Consider the following 23,689-nt stretch of genomic DNA (forward strand, 5'->3'; position numbering starts at 1 on the left):
CCTTTTTGCTGTTGTTGTAAGGATAAAGGATTTTGATGGGGTGGTGAGAACGGATACACACAGTAAGAGAAAGTGAGATAAAGCATGAATGAAGACCTTTTTGGTTCTCTTGTATTTTTTTTTATGTTTTGTCTTAAGGACAAGATGACTCAATTCTTTTTTTTTGTACCATTTTTAGATGAATGTTAGTATGGTGCCTAAATAAATTTTTTCCCTTTAAAGTTGGTTAAGAGTGAGAAAGTTGTGCATCATGGGGACGAGATAAAGGGTTTTGGGCATGTAAGTCTTTTGATTTGTAAATCTTTAAAGTACAAATAGGGTCTAGTACAAACATTATTTGAATATTATGAGAGTGAACAGATAGTATTGTGACTCCTCATATTTATTCCACACGTAGTCATCCTAGACAAAGTGCGAATCCACAAATTATTGGTCTTGTATTCTTTTTGGATAAGTGTAGGGCAATTATTATAGCTGTAAAAATGGGTTGATTTTTCAGGCAAATGAAATCAAACTCTCATTTAAGTCCGTCTGCACCTGGTTAGATTTTCCTGCTCTTTTGTTTTCTTATGGGTTTGTTTTGTTAATTGTAAGTGCAGTGTAAGTTGAAACGTGAAATGGGGTTTGGTTTATGTTGCTAATTATTGCTTGTTTGAAGTTTGTTGGGTTGATTTTAGGATCCTTTTTGTTGTAGGTAAGTGTTACTTTCCTGGAAATTGAGTGAAAGTGTGTAAGAAAGTTGTGGGTGATGATGAGAAAATGAAGGGGCTTGACATGGACTTTTGATTTTGAGTTTGTAAGTACTGAGAGATTCAACTAGAGACCCCATATAACATTATGTGGGCATTCTGGCTATGAGATGCCAAATGTTTTATGTTGGTTAACATTTATCCAAATCTAGTCACTGCAGGCAATTTATGTTTGTTAATAAGTGGGACATAAATTTTTGAGTTGAAAAGAATTCCTATCATTTTATTGTCCATGATTAAATTATAGATACGGAAAATTTCTTAGCCCTTCTTCTTGCTTTTTATAATTTTTAATTACATTAATTTTGCATTATCCAAATATAATTTCTATCAAAAGAAACAAACATAATTTAAATAATTAGAAATTTATTTTAGCTTATATTGACAAAATTTGTACATATTAGGTAAAATTTAAATTTGGAAAATGCTAAACTTTAATTTCCATAGATATAGTTGTTAGCTTTACATCTCCACTAAAATTTATTCCAAAGCTTATGATGTGTCAAAAATTCTCAATTTCTCTAATGTTATGACCTTTAATAAACAAATTGTCTTATGCTCCAAACGTTTGAGTAAGCATTTTCAGTTTAACAAAGTTGATAATAATAATCACATAGTACCTGTGAACACTACGACAAATACATTACTAGACATTGATATTCATAACATATTTCCACAACCTATGTTAAACTAGATATTACAATAAGCAAAACACATGCTAAAAAAAAGCCAACAAAGAAATTGAATACATTTGTATATGAAATATTTTGCAAGGAATGTTGATCATCAACTGCAAGTTCAAACTTTGGTTTGCCAGCTGATGAACATTCATCACTTCTCTTCAATCTTGGTGCATAGAACACCCAAGCTCGAACAACTTCCTCTTTAGAAGTATATGATTTGTAAACACTCCCTTTATAACACTACAAGAAAAAAGGCCATTGTTGACATATATTATCTTGACTTAAGGTGATATGTGTCAATATTGCCTCTTTAAATGAACAACTATGACATATACAACTTGTTTAAACCAATAATGACATATATAAAATTTTGTTGAATTCTTTCATGACTTATATAATAGAATCTTGACAGATAATGTATAAGTCAATGTATAGTTAGTATGTTCATATGTCAAGGTACTTATATAATGTGGCTAGCTTGACATAAAATCAAAAGTCAAAGTATGATTTTAAACATATATGCCATTTTAATTCTAGTAAAATGATCTTAAATGACCTATGAATTATAAGTCACTATATTATGTTATAATTACCTGTCAAGGTTCCCTGTGGTATTTACAAAGACCACTCCTCATTTTCTCAAAACCCGATATTCATTTTGAGAGCTTAGGGTTTGAAACTTTTTGCTCTAGACCAAGGATGAAAATATCGGTAATTACACATATATCGGTACTTCGATTTTACGAATATATCAAAAATATCGGTTGAGCGAAAATTATTTAAAATTTATAGGAATGCTTGGAAAAACTCCAAAAAATGATAAAATAAGTAAGAATTTATATTTTAAAGTTATTTTGTAAATATAATTGACATAAATATGATAAAATAAAAAAAAACATCGGTAGACAGAGATATATCGATAGATTCAATATTTGAATTTTAAGAATAATAAATATGAATTTTGGAAGTGTATAAAATTAGAATTGAGTTAAAAAAATATTTGATTTTATTGAATAAAAATAATTTATACATAAATATAATACATATGACATTGAAATAGTCTTAGTATCAAAATGAAGATTAATGTGGTTCCACCATATTGTTAGATGAAGGGAGCCTATTTTGTTGAAAACAATATTTATTTTAAATTTTTTAAAAATATTTTTATTAAAACACGTTAAATGAAAAATTAAATTAATTTATATAAAATATTTATTTGAGATTTAATTTCTAAAATTTTATTAAAAATATGTGTTAACAACTTTTTCTATTAATATTAATTTATTTAAATAATTAAAATTATTAATAACTTATTTTATTAAATTAATTTTAATTCATAAAATATTGTCCATAAAAATGGAAATTTCAATCCATGGAAGTGGAAGTGATTTAATCAAAATAAAGATGGGTAATTAATAATTATTTATATAGAGAGAGGAAAATTGTTTATTTCCTTTTTTATTATTTTTTATTTTTTTATCTTTATTAAATATAAATATAAAAGGGCCATCCACTTCTCTCACTTGGTCCTCGGGCATCAAGAAGCCCTTTTCTGAAGTTGCTATCCAGACGACAGAATTTGCCCTAGTTTTTTCTGCATCTCTCAATCCTCGCAGGTACCAATCTAATCATGTTATTATTGTTACTTTTTTTTTCAACCCCCGTTTGATTCCCAAGAAAATCCATCCCCCATTCAATTTCCGGGAAAATTCATCATCGTTTGATTTCCGAGAAAATCCATGCAAAACCCCCAAGGAAAACCAAAAAAATTGCTTTTTTTTGTTGCTCCCTGTGTTTTCTGGATCTGTCCTAGGGGTCTTTTTGCTTTTGTGCCATTGGATTTAAATTTCACGAACCCTAAATCAAAAAATTTCCTCAAAAAATCCTTTTCATTTACACCGATTCGCTTTAAATCCTTCAGGGAAAAAAATTCTAGATCACTCACCATTCCGGCGCTAATCAGGTACTGCACCGTCCTCTCAATCATACGCATATCAACCCGACCAGAAAGATAGAGATAGGTTCTCAACAGATCCCCGTGGCGATTCTCCTCCGCCGTCCATGACCGTGTTCACTTGGCCCAGGGCTCGCACTCGCGCCCGTCTCATCTCTCACCCCATCAAGCGTATTGATCATCGTCTGATATGTCGGCAAGGCGTCCTCCGTTATCATATCTCCCACTAGCACCACCAAGTACTCGTCCGGAAGCTCCGCCGTCCGATCACGTAGCTCCCTCACCTGCTCAGAAAAAGCGTCGAACGGCTGCGCGGGGTCCGGTAGGAAGTCCTGCGGCTGCCACAACTGCTCCACGGGTTTCAGAAGCGGTAGGACCCACTCGGAGGCCCACCCTTCCAGTGACTTGAACACTTCCACCTTTTCCGATGGCATTGAGTGCGTGACCTGTTGGCGCGCCAGAGCTGCCACGGCTGAGAAGCCATTGAGTGTGTTTTCAAACGTATGTTTTTATCTTTCCTCTTCTGCTTTGTTTGGTTTCCAAGAAAGTAATCTAGGTTTAATATGCACTGTGTTTTCTTTCTTTTTCTCAGTGTTTGTTTGGTTTTAATGAAATAGGAATGAAGTACAGTGTGTTCTTGATTTCTAATTGGTTTCCAAGAAAGTGAAGGAAAATGATATGTCTTGTTATCATTTTTTTTTCTGCATGTTAGAACGATTAATAAAAATGATATATAGAAGGTTTTCACAACTAAGCTCCTTGTTATTTTGGTTGTTGTCTTCTGAAAATGATCTAAAATTGTCTCCAAAATAGCTGAGGTGGAAGGCATGGTTGTGATTGCTTTCAGAAAGGTTTGACTCATGAAAATTTCAGTCATATCCTTGTGCAGTATGTTGTTAAGTTTCTGATTGGAGTATGCATAAAGCCCTTGCATTGATTTTGGTAAATCATAAAGATACTTGTGATATTTCTTTGTCCTTATGTTGCAGTGAATTTTTTATTTATATGGATGTCACAATACACTTTGTAAACTAATCATTCATTAGGTCAGCTGTTGTATATAGTCTTTTGTCTTTGTTTTGATTTTGAGAATCATATTATGTTGATCCACAAGCAGCATGTTGTAGGCTTATAGAATATAGTCTATGTTTTCATGTTGGCATATCGACTTGCTCACTTGCATAACAAAGTTGCTGCGATCATATTTATTTATTAAACTACCCACCAGATCCTATGTTATAGAGAAATTTTTGGTTGTTCTAGTGATGCTTTTTCCCTTTATCATCAAGTGCGCTTGACTATGAACAGATGTAAAGTTATTCAAGACTGCTGTAGAAATTTGATCATAGAAATATGTTGATGCAGGCTAAGAATAACCTTCAGCTTTGATAGGTTTAGAAATCATTTACTTGGATAGCCACATAACTCATAAGCATCTTGTCAGGGCTCTTTTTGCTGAAATGAACAGGTTGAGAGGGGGAAAAAGGTATATTATTGTTATAGTACTGATGCAGAACTTAAAATATCTTTAGTGTCCCTTACCCCCAGTTGCATCATACAACATTTAGTGGTTCAAAGGTTAGATGGAAAATTTAACTGTTCTTGTTGCCTATATGTTTGTCTTCACAAATCACGGATGACTTCATTAGCTAGGCATATATATGAGCTGACATGACTGTGCATATGGCATATGTTGGATAGGAAAATACATGTCCATATGTTTTCATAGTGTCAGGATAAACATATACCAAACAAACAATTTTGTAAATGAAATATCATTTGATTTATTTTAATTGTTGTCTATAGATGTGATTTCAATATACTCAGTGATTCTTATTTTCGGTCTTTTCTTTGGTGTCAAATTAAGCTAGAGATCCCCACTCTAGCTTGTCTTAGCATTCAATGTAGGCATGCACTCAAGTTTAAAATAGGTTCCAAGTGTCATTTTATCATTGCATTTATTTTCAAAACAAGTTTAAATGAAATATCATTGTATTTTATATTACGGCGAAGTCTAGGCTACAAATATTAACCAACCCTATAGGGAACTGAATGTGAAATTGCATGTTTATATATCATGATATTAAATCATTTTTTGAGGCTTTTATACTAATTTATATACTATGAATAACTCAGGGCTATCTTTGACTTGTATAGTTTGATGGAAACCTTGGACATTTTAGGGAAAGTGTTAGGTTAAAAAATCATAATAATGATCTAAATAGTTAAATATCTTGGTTGAGGTTGGACCAAAACAATAACTTCATTAGGTTAAAATGATTTTTGTTTTAGGTTTTGCTCCTAGTTTTAGTCTCCATATGTTTTTGCTATATCAATATTTTAATATTTGAGAGTTGGTTTGTTTACTTGTGTTATTAAGAAATAATCTATTATTGTCTAATAAAGGTGTAGTGGCTAGCTTGCTATTAAAATTCTTCATAAAGCTTGATATTTGATTGCTTCTCATTATACATTTTTCTTTTTAATTTGTTAATATGCTCTATATTTTTTTCTACAGATTCGAAGTCTGGGTGTTGGAAATTTAAGGCTTTCCTATAAAGTAATGCTTCAAGATGGAGGCAAGAGACTTGGTTGTAGATATATAAACGAGCAACTTAATTTAAGTTTATGTATATTGTCTTATAGTGTGTTTTTAATTTCGTTGTATATTATATGAGTTTCTTCTATATAGAGAAATTGGGGACAACTTTAAACAAGTTCTTTGATTTGTGCTTTAATTAATAATCAAATGTATATTAAATATGTTTTGATTATATATAAAATCATTATAATTTGATTGTCATTATCATTCTTAAATAATATCAAATTGATTATACATGGAAACAGGTATAATTTTTCATATTAAAAAATAATTTTTAAAATTTTTTTAGGGAACCTTGACAGTACTTATTCCTTACATTGACATACATTATACTCAAATTTGAGATATATGGGAGCAATCATGACACATGTGGTACCTATCCTTAACATATATGGTGCCCACCAAGACATGTGATACCAAACATTGACATATATAAGTCAATTATGATATATAGAAAATCCAACCTTGACATATGTATCTAAAAGCCTTGATAAATGTGGGGTTAATCATGACATATATGATACCTAACCTTGACATTTGTAGGACTAATCTTAACAAAAGAGTGAGTTAACCTTGACATAAGATTAAGTAATCTTGATATAAGTTGAATCCAACCTTAACATAAATGAAAGAAACATTGACATATCACATACTACTAAGATTTCATCATTTGTAAAAATGGAGAAAATCTTAACATATGTATATGTTAAGTTACCTTTAAACTTTTCTTGACACTGGCATAGATAACATATATGAACAATAACCTACCTTCACAGATATACCTTACATTGACAGTGAAAAACTGTCAATGAAGGCTTTTTTTCTTGTAGTGTAAAGGAGCACATTCTTTTGACATTCAGCCCAAGAATCGTACACTCCATGTCTATGACCCACAAACACTACATAGTGTGTTTGCTTGTTCGTCATCTGATGACATAATTGTTGTTGTTAATTTTTTATAATCAATCAAGTAATAACTATTGAATAATATAGTACGAAACGTATATAATTCACACATGTGTACCACATTATAGAATAATAACAATGATGATTAACTGCAAAATTTAAAATATAACTAGTAATGTCTAGGATTGAAGGTTCGAGGCTTTAGATAGGTAGAACCCAACTTTAACTAAGGTAGTACCTAAGGTCGCTTAAGGTAGTACCTAAGGTAGAATAAGATGGTACCTAAGGTAGAATAAGGTGGTACTTAAGGGCTATTAAGGTAGTACCTAAGGTACAGTGCGCAAAAAACTAAAGGTGAACCACTTGACCACACAAAAGAATCGCATAATGCCATGCTCTAAGGGTCACAAAGGAAGGTTGAGGCGTCAGATAGGTAGAACCCAACTTTAACTAAGGTAGTACCTAAGGTCGCTTAAGGTAGTGCCTAAGGTAGATTAAGGTGGTATCTAAGGGCTATTAAGGTAGTACCTAAGGTACAGTCTGCAAAAAACAAAGGTGAACCACTTGCCCACACAAAAGAATCTCATAATGGCATGCTATAAGGGTCACAAAGGAAGGTCCGAAGCTTCAGATAAGTAGAACCCAACTTTAATTAAGGTAGTACCTAAGGTAGATTAAGGTGGTACTTAAGGACTATTAAGATAGTACCTAAGGTACAGTTCCCAAAAAACCAAAGGTGAACCACTTGACCACAAAAAAAAAAAAAAAAAAAAAAATCATATAATGGCATGCTCTAAGGGTCACAAAGGAAGGTTCGAGGCGTCGGATAGGTAGAACCCAACTTTAACTAAGGTAGTACCTAAGGTCACTTAAGGTAGTATCTAAGGTAGATTAAGGTGGTACCTAAGGGCTATTAAGGTAGTATCTAACATACAGTCCACAAAAAACCAAAGGTGAACCACTTACCCACACAAAAGAATCACATAATGGCATGCTCTAAGGGTCACAAAGGAAGGTCCAAGGCGTCGGATAAGTAGAACCCAACTTTAACTAAGGTAGTACCTAAGGTCGCTTAAGGTAGTACCTAAGGTAGATTAAGGTGGTACCTAAGGGCTATTAAGGTAGTACCTGAAGTAGAGTCCGCAAAAAACCAAAGGTGAACCACTTGACCACACAAAAGAATCACATAATGGCATTCTCTAAGGGTCATAAAGGATGGTTCGAGGCGTCGGATAAGTAGAACACAACTTTAACTAAGGTAGTACCTAATGTCGCTTAAGGTAGTACCTAAGGTAGATTAAGGTGGTACCTAAGGGCTATTAAAGTAGTACCTAAGGTATAGTCCGCAAAAAACCAAAGGTGAATAGCTTGACCACATAAAAGAATCACACAATGGCATACTCTAATGGTCACAAAGGAAGGTTTGAGGCTTCAGATAGGTAGAACCCAACTTTAACTAAAGTAGTACCTAAGATGGCTTAAGGTAGTACCTAAGGTAGATCAAGGTGGTATCTAAGGGCTATTAAGGTAGTACATAAGGTACAATCCGTAAAAAACCAAAGGTGAATAGCTTGACCACACAAAAGAATCACACAATGGCATACTCTAATCGTCACAAAGGAAGGTCCAAGACTTCAGATAGGTAGAACCCAACTTTAACTAAGGTAGTACCTAAGGTCAGTTAAGGTAGTACCTAAGGTAGATTAAGGGGTACCAAAGGGCTATAAAAGTAGTACCTAAGGTACAGTTCACAAAAAAAACAAACCATTTGATCACACAAAAGAATCACACAATGGTATGCTCTAAGGTTAACAAAGGAAGGTTCGAGGCTTCGGATAGGTAGAACCCAACTTTAACTAAGGTAGTACCTAAGGTTGCTTAAGGTAGTACTTAAGACAGAATAACATGGTACCTAAGGGCTATTAAGGTAGTACCTAAGGTAGAGTCCGCAAAAAACCAAAGGTGAACCACTCTACCACACTAAATAATCACATAATGACATGCTCTAAGGGTCACAAAGGAAGGTCCGAGGTGTCAGATAGGTAGAACCCAACTTTAATTAAGGTAGTACATAAGGTTGCTTAAGGTAGTATCTAAGGTAGATTAAGGTGGTACCTAAGGGCTATTAAGATAGTACCTAAGGTATAGTCCGCAAAAAAACAAAGGTAAACCACTTGCCCACACAAAAGAATCACATAATGGCATGCTCTAAGGGTCACAAAGGAAGGTCTGAGACTTCAGATAGATAGAACCCAACTTTAACTAAGGTAGTACTTAAGATGGCTTAAGGTAGTACCTAAGGTAGATTAAGGTGGTACTTAGGTAGAGTCCGCAAAAAACCAAAGGTGAACCACTTGACCACACAAAAGAATCACATAATGACATACTCTAAGGGTCACAAAGGAAAGTCCGAGACTTCAGATAGATAGAACCCAACTTTAACTAAGGTAGTACCTAAGGTTAGTTAAGGTAGTACCTAAGGTAGATTAAGGTAGTACCTAAGGTAGATTAAGGTGGTACCTAAGGGCTATTAAGGTAGTACCTAAGGTACAGTTCATAGAAAACCAAAGGTGAACCATTTACCCACACAAAAGAATCACATAATAGTATGCTCTAAGGGTCACAAAGGAAGGTTCGAGGCTTCGGATAGGTAGAACCCAACTTTAACTAAGGTAGTGCCTAAGGTTGCTTAAGATAGTACCTAAGGTAGATTAAGGGTATCTAAGGGCTAGTAAGGTAGTACCTAAGGTACAGCCCGCAAAAAACCAAAGGTGAACCATTTGACCTCACAAAAGAATCACAAAATGGCATGCTCTAAGGGTCACAATGGAAGGTTCGAGGCTTCGGATAGGTAGAACTTAACTTTAACTAAGGTAGTACCTAAGGTCGCTTAAGGTAGTACCTAAGGTAGAATAAGGTGGTACCTAAGGGCTATTAAGGTAGTACCTAAGGTAGAGCCCGTAAAAAACCAAAGGTGAACCACTTGACCACACAAAAGAATCACATAATGGCATGCTCTAAGGGTCACAAAGGAAGGTCTGAGGCATCGGATAGGTAGAACCCAACTTTTACTAAGGTAGTACCTAAGGTCGCTTAAGCTAGTACCTAAGGTAGATTAAGGTGGTACCTAAGGTAGATTAAGGTGGTACCTAAGGGCTATTTAGGTTGTACCTAAGGTACAGTCTGCAAAATACCAATGGTGAACCATTTGTCCACAGAAAAGAATCACATAATGGCATGCTCTAAGGGTCACAAAGAAAGGTTCGAGGCTTTGGATAGGTAGAACCCAACTTTAACTAAGGTAGTACCTAAGGTGGCTTAAGGTAGTATCTAAGGTAGATTAAGGTGGTACCTAAGGGCTATTAAGGTAGTACTTAAGGTACAGTCCACCAAAAAACTAAAGGTGAACCACTTGACCACAGAAAAGAATCACATAATGGCATGCTCTAAGGGTCACAAAGGAAGGCCCGAGACTTCGGATAGGTAGAACCCAACTTTAACTAAGATAGTACGTAAGGTCGGTTAAGGTAGTACCTAAGGTAGATTAAGGTGGTACCTAAGGGCTATTAAGGTAGTACCTATGATACAATCCCCAAAATAACAATGCAACTTACAACTAGATATGTTGTAAGTTTCATCTAGATTCAATATGACTTGTGGGTCATATGGTTATTAGGGATTAATATGGTTCCCACAACCCAACACAAAAGTTCAAGTCCACTAACGACTCCAAAATCGTTGATGTGCTCTATTTCAAATAAATGAACTAAATAACAATAAATGAAAATAATTTACCTTCAGATTTTGGTTTGGGGTTAGGGAAAATGGCCACTCAATGACATGAAGAGATATCTTGTTCACGAACCCAATATTTTGGATTCCACCTTTTCATTCCGATACGCACTGCTGTAGTAGATTCACCGTCACAGATGCGCCTCTTGAAATCGTCTTTTAACCGGACATTCTTAGGATGGAATGCTCTATTTTGTTGCACTTTTATGTAGACAAGAGAGAAACACACAGGTTGGAGTTTTGGATTATTGGTTTTTCTCTCAAATTAGACAATTTTTGGGAAATTTTACATGGGTCTCAGGATTGTATGGGTGATGAATCCAAGAGACGGAGAGAGAGAAATACTCCCAAATCAAAGAGAAGAAAGGTTTCAAATTAGGGAAATAACAACCGGTTGTCGGGTTGGGTGATTTTTCATAGGTTTCAAATTCAGATTTTTTTGTTTTATAAATTTTCAATCTCTCATGTGAAATGGAAGGTTTCCTGCTAATATGGAGATAGGGTTGCAGTTGACATGGAGGCATGGAGGGGCAATCTAGGAACATAAAATGGAGTCAGCAAAGAGTGCATGAGAAAGATAATATTTTGCCCTTTCATGGTCAAATCTCATATTCCAGTTCATTATAGTTTGATTGTCATAATACTTTCAAATAGCCGACTACAAACACAATTTTCCCTATAAATTTCCTTTTGAGGCATATACGCTCCCAACAAATTATTTAGAAGTAAATCCTTGGAATTTTGGGTCATGTGTTTGACCACAAAATACAGGTTTTAATCCCCTTTTAAAACTTATATCTAATGTGATTTCTTTCCCATCGTGTTGGATCATCATTTCCTAAAAATGAAGAGAGTTTGGTATAAAAATGGAGTGTATTTGATTGTAATTTAAAAAAATATTTTTAATATTTTTAATGTTTTAAAATAAAATTTTTTAAGTATTTAAAATATTCGAAACACTTTTTAAAATCAGTATCAAATACATTTGAAGTCTTAATTGGCAATTAAAGCTTTAGTTGATAATTGAGACTTCACATCATCTTCTCATAACTAATATTTTTTAAATCAAAACCTCAATTGGTAATTGAGATTTTAGGTTAAAAAATAAAGTCATAATTGATAATTGAAACTTTATTTTTTTTTAACTGAAGTCTTAGGTGGTGTTTGTTTTTTGGGCTTTTTACTTAAAACAATTTAGTTTTACAATTTAGGTTGTTTGTTTTTCTACTTTTTCATGACTTATTATAAACTTTATACTGAATAGAAAAAACCAAAATATGTAGCTTTTTCTAAATAGAAAAAATAACATATTGGTTTTTTTTTTACTTTTTAATACTTAATAGAAATAAAATACTACAAAAACAAACAACCTAATATTTAACACTATTAAGCATTAAGGTTCTATTTAGAATTAAGTAAAAAAACAAACACCACCTTAGTTAAGAATTGAGATTTCAACTTATTTGTTTTAAAAAAATATTTTTTAATCATATGATTCTTATATAATAATAAAAAAATCATTTTAAATATAAGTTTGACAAAGTCATTAAATTTTATTTTATTTTTCCTTTAAAAGGGGCTATTTTGGTCAAAAACTCAAATTCATGAGTTTGATTGAAAATGAGAGTGATCATGTTGTCACATCGATATTAGAAAAAATGTGTTGGACATGGTATAACTATTATGAACACTAAATAAAAGAACACAACATAGTATATTATTAAAATAATTTTGAAATATTAATTTAAATCTTCTAAATAAATCATAATAATAAACAACAATAATTGTCTAAGAAATTGACATAGCATACAATGCATCTATGTTCCACCATTTGTTGATTTCAATGCAATGGAAGGTATAAACAATGGGTTTAGTTAAGACGTCAAAGTCATCCTTTTTGGTAGGCACGAGAGCTATATATTTTTCAAATAAATTTATTTTTGAAGAATAACTTATAAGAAAATTATTAAGATATAAAATTAAAGTGATAAATATGGGAAATAATTTTTCTTTTTTTTAAAAAACTATGGCACCATATTAAAAATAAATAAACTCATCACGGTTCGAGTGTAAAAATTGCTATATAAAGCTACAATATGACTTTTTGTTGATTTTTTTTTTCAAAGATCCAATTTCTTTATATCCTAATTCTATTTATTTGTTCTTTTACTTTGTCTCCTTACTTTATACCCTTGAGCTCATTGTTTAAAAAACCCAAAGTGTATTTAAGTAATTTTATAATAAAGTTAATTATTTGATTAATTTATCATGTTTATAACATGTATGTGCTTTTCCAATCCAACAAATGTGATGTCTAAACATTTTTTGTGATTTTGCTCTCATACATTCAAATTTTGCTCCTTAGTCTCCCAATTACACCTCCAAGTTGTCCAATTCCACTTTGAAGGAAAGAATTACAAGTAGTCTAGTGGCTTTATACTCAAAGTCTCGTTTTGTTATATCACATCTCATATTTTTGTACCTTGGTCCTATAACTTTATGTCCTATGTGACTGCTTTAAATAAGAATATGTAATTAAATAATATAAATTCTTTCGCTAAGAGAGCAAAAAATGCATAATATTTGGAAAATGTATAGATGATTGACAATTCCATTTGTCATGTTTTTTTTTCTTCATAATTTTAATGATTTTGTTCTCGTGTTTTCACAATCCACTTCTTAGTTGCTCAATGTCGCTTCCTAAATGTCCAATCATCGCACCCTGATTGCATTCCTTTGTACTTTAATTTTATGTCTTTGTATCCTCCTTTACCTAATTTTATAGAAAAAGTATTTAATTTAATATATATCCATTCATTTATTTATAAAAATTTTAAAATTTTAAAATAGTTATAAATTTTAAGCAAACAATAGTTATTATATATTGATTAAAAATTTAAATTATTTATAATTTTTTAAATAAAATTTTATATAGAGTAATTTTTATTTTTATTTTTGAAATTTCTCAATTTAAATGGTGACATTAAAAAATTTGTTTCACGTTTTTCATGATAATTTATTTAAAATAATAAAATTATATTTATTTTTTATGTTGTGTGTAAGCTCAAATTTTGTAAAGGTCCTGCAAAATTAGCAAAAAAATAAAAAATAAAAAATAATGTGAACAAAATATTTAATTAAATTAAAATATTATGGGTATAATCTCAAAAATAATATTCTTTACAAAATATTTCCCCTCTGATTTTTTTGCCTTGATCACAATTTGGAAGGCGATAATGATGTTTTCTTCATTTCGAAGATTAATCAAGGACCACAAGTGGCTTATTCCCAAATGAACTTGTTGAATGACGAAGAACGTGTGTAGTAGTTCTGTCGTTTATCGAATTTGTAGGGAGATTTGATGAAGCTTTTTTTAAGTGGTCTCTAGATTTTCTCCTTAGGATTTCCTTTCTGGATTTTTTTTTTTGAATTTCTCCTATTTTTCTTGAAAGAAGCCACTTGTATTTATAGGTAAAGACATGAAATTTGAATTTTGAATTCTCGAATTTTAGTTGCTTAATTCAAGGGATTTAGTTACTTGATTTTAGCAACTTTTCTTCATCCAGAGGTTTCATCGAGATAATAATGATAATAATATATTATCATTATCCTTTTTATAATTGGAGATTAGTTCCACTTTTTTTAGGAAATTTTATCCATAATATGATATTTATTTATTTATTTTGAAGACCAAAATAGTGGTAATTTAATCCACTAAAATTTTTATGTCTACAAATGCCCCTACTTCAAGACGTATCATGTACATGTATTGTCATGTGGATGAGGTGAGTCTTGAAGTAAATTTTTTTTTTTCAAAAAAATATTTAATAGGAAGTTTCCTATTTTTTTTTAAATATTTCTTTATCACTTTTTACCAAACTTCACTTCGTTTTCCTTCTTACTTTACACTTTGAATCCTTTTCCAATCTGTCAACCCTTTATATATATATTATATATATTTATATAAAGGGGACAATAGTTGAGAAAACAGACTTGAACTTTTTTAGAGAGTTTTTTTTTATCCTTGGATGTTTTTCAACCTAATTTGAGAAACTTGACTTGAATCCTTTTAGAAATTCTTTCAATTTTTGGGTGATCTTCAACCAAATTTTAAGGAACCCAATATGAATTCTCCACGAGGAATCCTTCCATTTTTTCAATCATCTTCAACCTTGGATCAATTTCCAAACCTATAAGTTTGTTTGTTTTTTTGTTTTTTTTTCATATTATATATGCATTGGAGATCATGTTGTGGCATTCAACATCAAGCTTTGGGGAGGCATCAACAGTGGCCGAGTATAGAAGGCCGTTTGTGGCATGCCAAAATCATGTTGTGGAGCCAAACTAGAATGCCTGTGTATACATATATTTATACACACAGTGGTGGAATGCCAGTTTCAATGACTGGGTTGTAATATATATATATATATATATATATGTATGTATGTATAGATAATCTCCTGAAAAGTGGTGGAGATTTTTTTTAATGTATATAATATGCATGGAAAAAGTCAAACCTTCCATAAGTGATATATATATATATATATATATATATATATATATATATATATATATATATATATATATATATTGACATGCAATCTCCTTATTTATTCGAATTTTTTTTTTAACTTTTTTTTTTTGTCAAGGAAGAAAAAGACTCACATTTTTCGAACACGTGTTGGACTTCATCATTTGTAGAGATGAATTTGATTTTAGGTAATTTTTTTTTAAATTACCTTAATACTTGAGGGGGAATTTTTAATAAACTTAAATATCCATAAAAAAAAAATTTAAAGTTTGACCCTCATGTAATCAAGGCATAACTTTGATGCGAAGCGGTGTCGCATTTTCAACACTTATGTGCTAAAGTCTTCACCCATGCAAATGGGCTTGACTTGAATGCATAGTGATGTTCAAGTTTTAACATTTAATTAAAACCATAATAATACTTGGTATCTATGCAAACAAATTATGGCTCTGATGCTACACTGTATTGCACTTTCAACACTTAATATGACTTAAGTGCTAAGGTCTTCACTCATGCGAATTGACTTGACTTGAATGCATAGTGGTGTCTAAAAACTTAGACCCATATTTTATTCTTTTTTTTTTTTGTAGGATGACGTTCTTCAAATGTTTCAAAGAGAAAATTGTAACCATTCTTGAGGATGATAGTGAAGATTTTGAGGAAGGGACTACCTTGTCCGTGCATAAGTCACTTACTGACCTTCAATCTTTGTTAGTGCCAGTGGCAAAGGATCCATTGCACATTTCTTCTTGGTCCCAAATTGCATCGTGCAATCTTACAAATGTCAACAATTCAAAACTTAATAAGGTGAAACTTGTTTATGATGTCTTGCTGCTGAATTCCTCTCGCCTAACTACTATTGAAGTTCATGATGAATTTGGATTGTTGGATTCTTGTGTTTGTGATGAAGAAACCAAATGAGGAAGCTCCTTCAAGGTACTTGGAGAATCTTTCTTTATTGAAAGATATTGGGAATGGGTAGAGGATGTATTGGGTTGGTATGGACCATTTCTTTAAGGATGAAAGCTTTATGAAGCTATTTTTACATCCTTATTCAGCTCCAATCACCATGCCTCTATGATTAGGGCCTTTTGTGAACGTTAGTGTCCTACCACTAACACCTTGTATACTTCCATTGGAGAGGTTTCCATATCTTTTTGGGACTTGTATTGTATTGTTGGACTACCCATCATTAGATCTTTTTATGATGATATGGTACCGTGCGTGAAAGAGCTATCTAATAATGCAATGAAGTTTTCACTCCCACCAAGTTGTCGAAACTTATTCCTTGCATATCATCGAATTTTCTCTAAGATGAAGGGGAAGTTTTCAATCAAGTTAGCCTATTGGGTGTCATTTTGGTACAAAGACTCCATGAAGTATGCAAAACCCCCAAATAAGAGTATAAGGAATAAGACACAGAGGCTTAAGGAGACTCATAACCCCTTTGGGGATATTGATCCTATTAAATATCGTATCCCAATCAGAAATGAAAGTTTTTGACGACCTTGGCGTGGCTGAGACAGATGTTAAGGAAACTTACTTGGCCATTTTCTTGGCATGCTAGTTATGTAAGTTCGTTCTTCCTTGGGGGGTGTCAATTTGATTCGTCTTGGAGTCTTCAAGGTAGCTAGTAGAATGGCTCAAGGTGAGACACTTAGCCTTGATGTTCCGGTGTTAGCAAGCATTTACAATGGCTTAAATGAAATTGCTTGTTCTTCAAAGCCTTGGACTAATTGTAGACCTTCCATTTTCTCCCTTTAGCACATGTCTTTAAGTTCACTTGCAATGCTCCATAGTAGTTCCTTGATGACCCATTGCTACTCATACTACTTATCTTTTTTAACCACCCTAGAGACTTTGGTTGAGGAATTTATCTGGCCCTCCCCGTTGTAACCTTGGTAGTCCTTTGAGTTTAAGTTAGGCTTCACTTGGGTGCACTTTAGGTTAGATTCCATTTAGTTTGCCCTACGTCACTTAGACATTTTTTGACTCACTTTCCTGCATGTTTTGCATAGTTTCATGACTCGCATGGCTGGTACAACTTGCATGTGCTTGATTCTTTTTTATATTGGTTAGTTTTATTCACTTATTTATTTATTTACATGTTTTTAGGAAATTGCTTAAGATTAATGATTCTTTCTTTAAGTTATTTGAAATTATATTTTATTATTATTAGTATTTAAATATGTATGCATTTGATATTTTAGTTTTAATTGCATAATTTTAATTTTTAATTTTTAATTTTAAATTTTTAATTTTCAATTACATGATTTTTTTATTCTATTCTTTACTTTTTATTTTGCATGAGATTTTGCAAGGAGGAAATCTTCACTTTCCAAGCAAGTTTGACTCGAGAGGAATCACCCCATTGGCTTATGGATGGAAAGTTTGGCCACATTGGAAAGTAGTTTCTTTACATGGCACATAAGGTTTTGCAAGAGAAGATGTGGTGACATTTTTTTAAGAGAGTTGAAGATTTTTAGAAAAGGAAAGAAGCAGTTTCCTTTATAAAGAAGGACAGTGATTGACTTTTTACATGGAGAAAGGGAAAGTGGCAGAGTTTTTGACATGGAAAAAGAAGAATGATAGAACTTACCTTGGGAAGAAAAAGAAAGTGACAGATTTTTTATATGAAAAATAAAAGTAGCATATTTATTGAGGAGTTGGAATTCTTTTTTTACGGAAGAAAAAGATGGCAGAATTTTCAGATAAACCCAATTTCAACAAACTTTTTTTTTTTTCTTTTGAAAAAAAATTTGTTTTTCCAAAAAAAAAAACCAACAAACAATTTTTTTTTTCTTTTAGAAAACAACAACTTGTTTTCCTAAAACTTTTAATTTTTTTTTTCTAAAACCGAAAACAACAAACCAAATTGTTTGTTTGTTTTCCCGGAAAACATAAACAACAAGATTATTTATTTATTTATTTTTCCAATTACAAATTGTAATTTAATTTTTTTTTTCTTCACAACCACGGTTTTTTTTTTTTTTTCCTTCTTCTTCTTCCTGATAACTTCTTTTTTTTTTTCTTTTTCACCAACCACTGGTTTTCCTTTGAAAAAATCTGTTTTAAGATTGTTACACAACCACACTGCACACACTGGTTAGTTCATAAGAAAATAAAGAAAACTGGAAAAAAAAAAACAGAGAATTAAGGAAGAAGATTAGACCGAGTCTTGTGGAAAACACAATCTCCTTAAAACAGATTCGCCTTCTCCACAGGTGCTTTGAGAATCGCAAGGCGTCTGTCTCCCAGGATAAAACGATCTTCGAATGGCAGCAACAGCACTCTGCAGCCACTCCGGCGAACTGGAAATTGTTCAACTCTATCACGAACACGGAAGGAAGGAACTCTTAAACACTCTGACAATACTCCAAGTTTTTCTGTACTTTTTTGAAAGAAAGTCTACCACTATTTATAGACTTCAAGGAGGGAAGAACACAGACAGGTTCAGAAAGCCAAAATGAATTTGGCTTCTTGAGACTCTTAGAATTCTGGAAAATTGAATGAATTTACTTAATTCAATGGATTTACTTAATTTCATTCATCCCCTTTTTCCAACAAGAACTTACCTTGGGAAGAAAAAGAAAGTGACAGATTTTTTATATGAAAAATAAAAGTAGCAGATTTATTGAGGAGTTGGAATTCTTTTTTTACGGAAGAAAAAGATGGCAGAATTTTTTTTGAAGAGGAGATGGAACCTGCGGGCACGATCAAGAGAATTTTTCACTGGAAACCCCAACTAGCTGGCATTCTAGACATGCTCCATGGAGATTGGGGAGCAGATTCAGGGGCCATGAGAAAAGAAAAAAGGAACCAAATGGCATATTTTCTTAGATAAGTGGATGGGAGAATTTTCAAAAATTTAAGGATCTGAAGATTGGTGAGAATCGAGGAATGCATTCGACTATTTTTCTTTGAAGACTATCAACACACACCATCATGAGATGCACCAGATTGTGATTCATCAGCAGAACTTCATCCATTGAAGAACAATCAGTCTGGATCATTGTAGGAGGAATCAACATGCATCATTAACAATCGCCATCACGCACTATCAGGTTTCTTTATTTTTGAGCACTAAAATGCTTGGAATTGCAGTTGAATTTTTAGGAAAAAAATGGCAGCTTGATGGAATTTATTTTAGTGGAAATTTTTTTTTCAATGGAGAAATTTCATCCCCTTTATGCGTGTTGATGACTTGATTTAATGGAGAAGATTCTATACACATTCAGTCGTGTTGATGCCTTGGTTAAATGGAAAGGCTTTCATTCACTTTCAACCGTGTTAACACTTTGATTCTGATGGAGAATGGGCAGCCACTTTGTGAATACTAATTACTTGATTTCAATAAGGTTTCAATGGCCTTGAACATAAAATCTCCATGGATGACTTTTATAATGGCTTAATGAAGATAATGTCCTTGAATTCATAAATCTCCATGGATGAATTTTATAATAGCTTAACGAAGATAATGGCCTTGAATTTATAAATCTCCATGGATGAATCGTGGAATATATGGTTGCATATGAAGAGTTCCTTTGAAGGTAGTTTCATGCAAAAGGTGGATTCTTGAAGATTGAATTTTGTGGTGGACACAACTCATCATCAGAAAGGGCTCTTATGGGCACCAAACACACAACTGCAACCATTAGGACTCTGGACATGAATACAGCTGCAGATTTTGAAGGAAAATGGGCCACGTTCCTACATAGAGAGGCTCCGGAACACAACACCATGGAGGGAGGAAGGAGGGACATGCTAGAATTTTCTTTAGGAGGAATATACACGCACCAGAATTTTTTTTTTGAGGAGTCCACGCATAGGTCATGGAAAATTTTCATTCATTAAGGGGTTTACCCAGATTTTCCGAGAGAAAAGGCGGGCTGCCACTCAGGATATGGTAGCCGCACAGTCCAACGCACCTCCATGTGGGCTACAACTTTGAGGGGAAACAACAAGCCGCACCACAGAATTTCTCCATATGACGCACCATAGGATGAAAGGCAGGTTGGACAATTAAAGAATGAAAGTGGAGGCTACATCTTGGAATGGCCACACACATACAGCTTGGAGACATTGCAAGAGTCCGTGCACCTATTCGATAAGGTAAGTGAGTTTCTTTGTTCTTTAGTTTTTGATTTCTTTTTTTAATTATTAGTTTATTAGTTTTTTTTTATTAGATTGAAAATTAGAGTTTGTTTATTAGTTTTTTTTTATTCAATTTAGTTTTCGAGTCTTCAAAATTTTAGTCGATTAATTTATTTGGTTTTATGTCATTATCATCTTGTTTTTATTTAATTTTAGTTTCCAGATTGACCCAAATTAATTCGTGTGATGCTTTAGAATTTTAGTGGATTAATTTATTTGATTCTATGTCATTATCATCATGTTTTAATGTTATTTTATTCTCTTTTATTTCATCTTAGTTGATTCATGTGATGCTTTGGGTTTGTAGGTGATTAATTCATTTTATTCTGTCATTATCGCTATGTTTGTTAATTTTGATTTTTTTTGGATCGATCATATTTGGTTTACGAGTCTTTAGAATTTTAACTAATTAATTTATCTGACCCTCTTTCATTATATTCATGTTTCAAGTGTGTTAAGCTCTAGTTCTTGATTGATCCTTATTTAGTTCAAGTGTTTTAGAATGGTACTATATTTTACATTACTTTAATCATAGGTTTGTGTGTTCGAGTGATCTAACTAATTGTTGATTATATCCTCAGTTTATGCGCTTGATTAATCCTTGTTAGTTCTTGATTGATATCTGATTGACTTTATTTGATTTAAGGTCGTTTAGTTATTTGCTTTGACGTTTGTCCATTAAGTTTAATTCTTGGAGGCCATCGAAAACTCATGAAGGTTGGCTCCTACTCTCACCATATTGGTTTGGTTGGTTGTTGAAAATTTTACTTTGAAATTTTGTCTTCCTCTAAGTTGCCTTTGTTTGACCCTTGTGTATTGTTGTTTGCAAATAATGTATTTCCTTTTAAAAAGAAACCTTTTCTCAAAATGTTCCTCGTTAAAGTGCATTTCAAAAACTCATTTAGAGTCCTTAGAATCAAAATCTCATTTTCTTAAATAATATGCAACCATGTCTTGATCAGTTTGCATCTTTCTCAGTCTTCAATAAAAATTATGGTTTTGAGTGGAATACAAATCCAAGCTTGTGGTCCCAAATAAATGGGATAATTATAGGCTAGATTTGTGTATATCAATTAGGGAATTGGTGGAACCCCTACATAAAATCATTCTTTCAAAACTCTTCCTTGCTGCCAGTTTTCACTCAAACATTACCCCTTTAGTTTTAAAATTCATTTTAGCAACTTTATAATATTTAATTTTTTTTTCCAAAACTAGTATGATTTTCCTCACTTCTTGAACTTGAATTTAAAATTTCATTTGAGTTAGAAAGCAATTATGAAATAGAAGATATAAATGAGTTTTTGGAGGGCTCTGTTTTCACCCAGTTCTAGACACCCATAATCTTTTTCTAAAAATAGAATAACAGATAACTTTTAAAATTTGATTCAATATTTTTTCTTAATTTTAGACTTCTTGAAATTGATCTTAGACATAAAATATTTAAAAATATGCATTTTTGAGGGAGATATGATTTTTCAAAGTTGTACTTACTATACATAAGGGAATCTAGACATTTGATTAGTTGGAGTTGTTAGAAAAATTAGGCTAATCCAACCTATGGTAATCACCCTAGAGGGGGGGGGGGGGGGGGAATAGGGTGATGGTCTTTTTTTTGCAAATTTAAACATGTAAGAGACAATTATATACAAGTATATAATAAGCAATATAAATACAATTGCATATAAATTAAAAGAGTAGGAAAGAGAGAATGCAAACACAAGATTTTATAGTGGTTCAGCGCAACCTGACTTACATCCACTCTCCTCTAGCTTCAATCCCAAGCTTGAGGTTCCACTAATTCAAGGCTTCCAAACCAAGCCTTTAAGCAATACAATTGGATTATGGTTCTAATTCACTCTCTTGGACTTTTGGCTCCAAGTACCTTTTACACTTCTCAAGAGATGTCTCACTCTTGAACAACCCCTCAAGTGATACCCGACACTTGAGAAACTTCCTCTAAAAGATTTACAAATAAATGATCTCACAAAATCCTAGTACAAAAACTTTAAGCTCAAATGATACAAGAAAACTAGGATTGAATGGTGCACTAAAGATATGCAAGTTTTAGAATAATGGTGCACTAACACTCTTCCAAGGCTCAAATATATTCAAGAAAGGTTTGGGAAGGTTAAGCTCATTAAACAATGAAGATTGAAGCCTTTTTATAGAAGAAAAAGTCAAACTAGCCGTTGGGGGTTCGACCGGTCGAGCAAGGGGTCGACTGGTTGACTAGCCATTATCATTTAATGCTTGGCAGGTGACCATTGGACCTCGAACGGACCTCAACCAGACCTCAACCGAACCTCGACCGGACCTCAACCGGTTGAGGTTCAACCTTGACCAGTTGAACAACCGTTCTGGAAGAAAGAGAAAGTTTTTTGCACCCTCGATCGGTTGAGCTAGGGGTTTACCCGGGCCTCGACCGGTTGAGCTGGGGGTAGACTTGGACCTCGTCCGATTGAGCTAGGGGTCGACCCGGACCTCGACCGATTGAGTTGGGGGTCGACCCGGACCTCAATCGATTGAGCTGATGGTCGACCGGTTCCTCATCCAGTTCAACCGGTTGAGCCATTTTTGGCTCAACAACCAACTTTTTCAACTTAAAAACCTTTTTAAATAAGTTTGAAAAACATTTGACACAAGGTTTTAGTTGAAAACATGAAATCATATAATTTTTAAAATATTTAAAACAAAATAACTCTTGGATGATTTTGGTGCATAAGTAAAGAATGTAATGCATGAAAATCCTAGTGCACCAACAACCTTACAAAGAGATCTTATGAAGCTTGGGTCTTGAAAAACACTTCACTTAGAGGTGGTCTTCTTCTTCATGATTTCTCCTTGGCTTGATTTGTCTTTGTGATTGCCACTTTGGAAATCGTCTTGCCTAATCACACTTGAAATATAATCATTAGTTCTAAACCTTGTTTTGTTGTCATCAAAATCAAGATTAACCAAACCTTGGTTTCATAGGAGTGTTTTAAAAATATTTTTTATTCCTACTCGACCTTAAATTTGTTTTTCTTGTGATATAGACACTTTAAACGATATATCTAATTTTTTTGTATGATTTTATGTGATCTCTTATTATTTTTTAAAAATTCGTTTATGCATGCCATTTTTTTTTACCTAATATGGACCTTCTGGAACTTTTGGGTGTCTTTGTTGCAATTGTCATTTGAATGAGTGTTTAGCTCTTGCTATGTTGTTCTAGATGTGTAGGAGTTGTTTCCTTATTTTTTTTTTGTAATTAAATTCAACTCCAAAATATTTTTTTTAGAAATTGTTTTGTGATGCTCCTTTTTTTAATTGCATGCT

General features: G+C 32.8%; 1 long non-coding RNA gene across 2 annotated transcripts; it reads left to right on the plus strand.

Annotated features, from left to right (window-relative positions):
- The first annotated feature begins 2,910 nt into the window (after positions 1–2,910).
- On the plus strand, positions 2,911–6,189 carry LOC132254495 (uncharacterized). 2 transcript variants are annotated; one of them, XR_009466793.1, is made up of 3 exons: positions 2,911–3,048; positions 3,396–3,887; positions 5,905–6,189. It is a non-coding gene; the product is annotated as an uncharacterized LOC132254495 (long non-coding RNA). The 2 variants fall into 2 exon arrangements; XR_009466792.1 differs by having other exon boundaries at positions 2,938–3,048; positions 3,354–3,887.
- The last annotated feature ends 17,500 nt before the right edge of the window (positions 6,190–23,689 follow it).

The sequence above is a fragment of the Vitis vinifera genome, chromosome 10 (genome assembly GCF_030704535.1).
Source record: "Vitis vinifera cultivar Pinot Noir 40024 chromosome 10, ASM3070453v1".
Taxonomy (NCBI): domain Eukaryota; kingdom Viridiplantae; phylum Streptophyta; class Magnoliopsida; order Vitales; family Vitaceae; genus Vitis; species Vitis vinifera.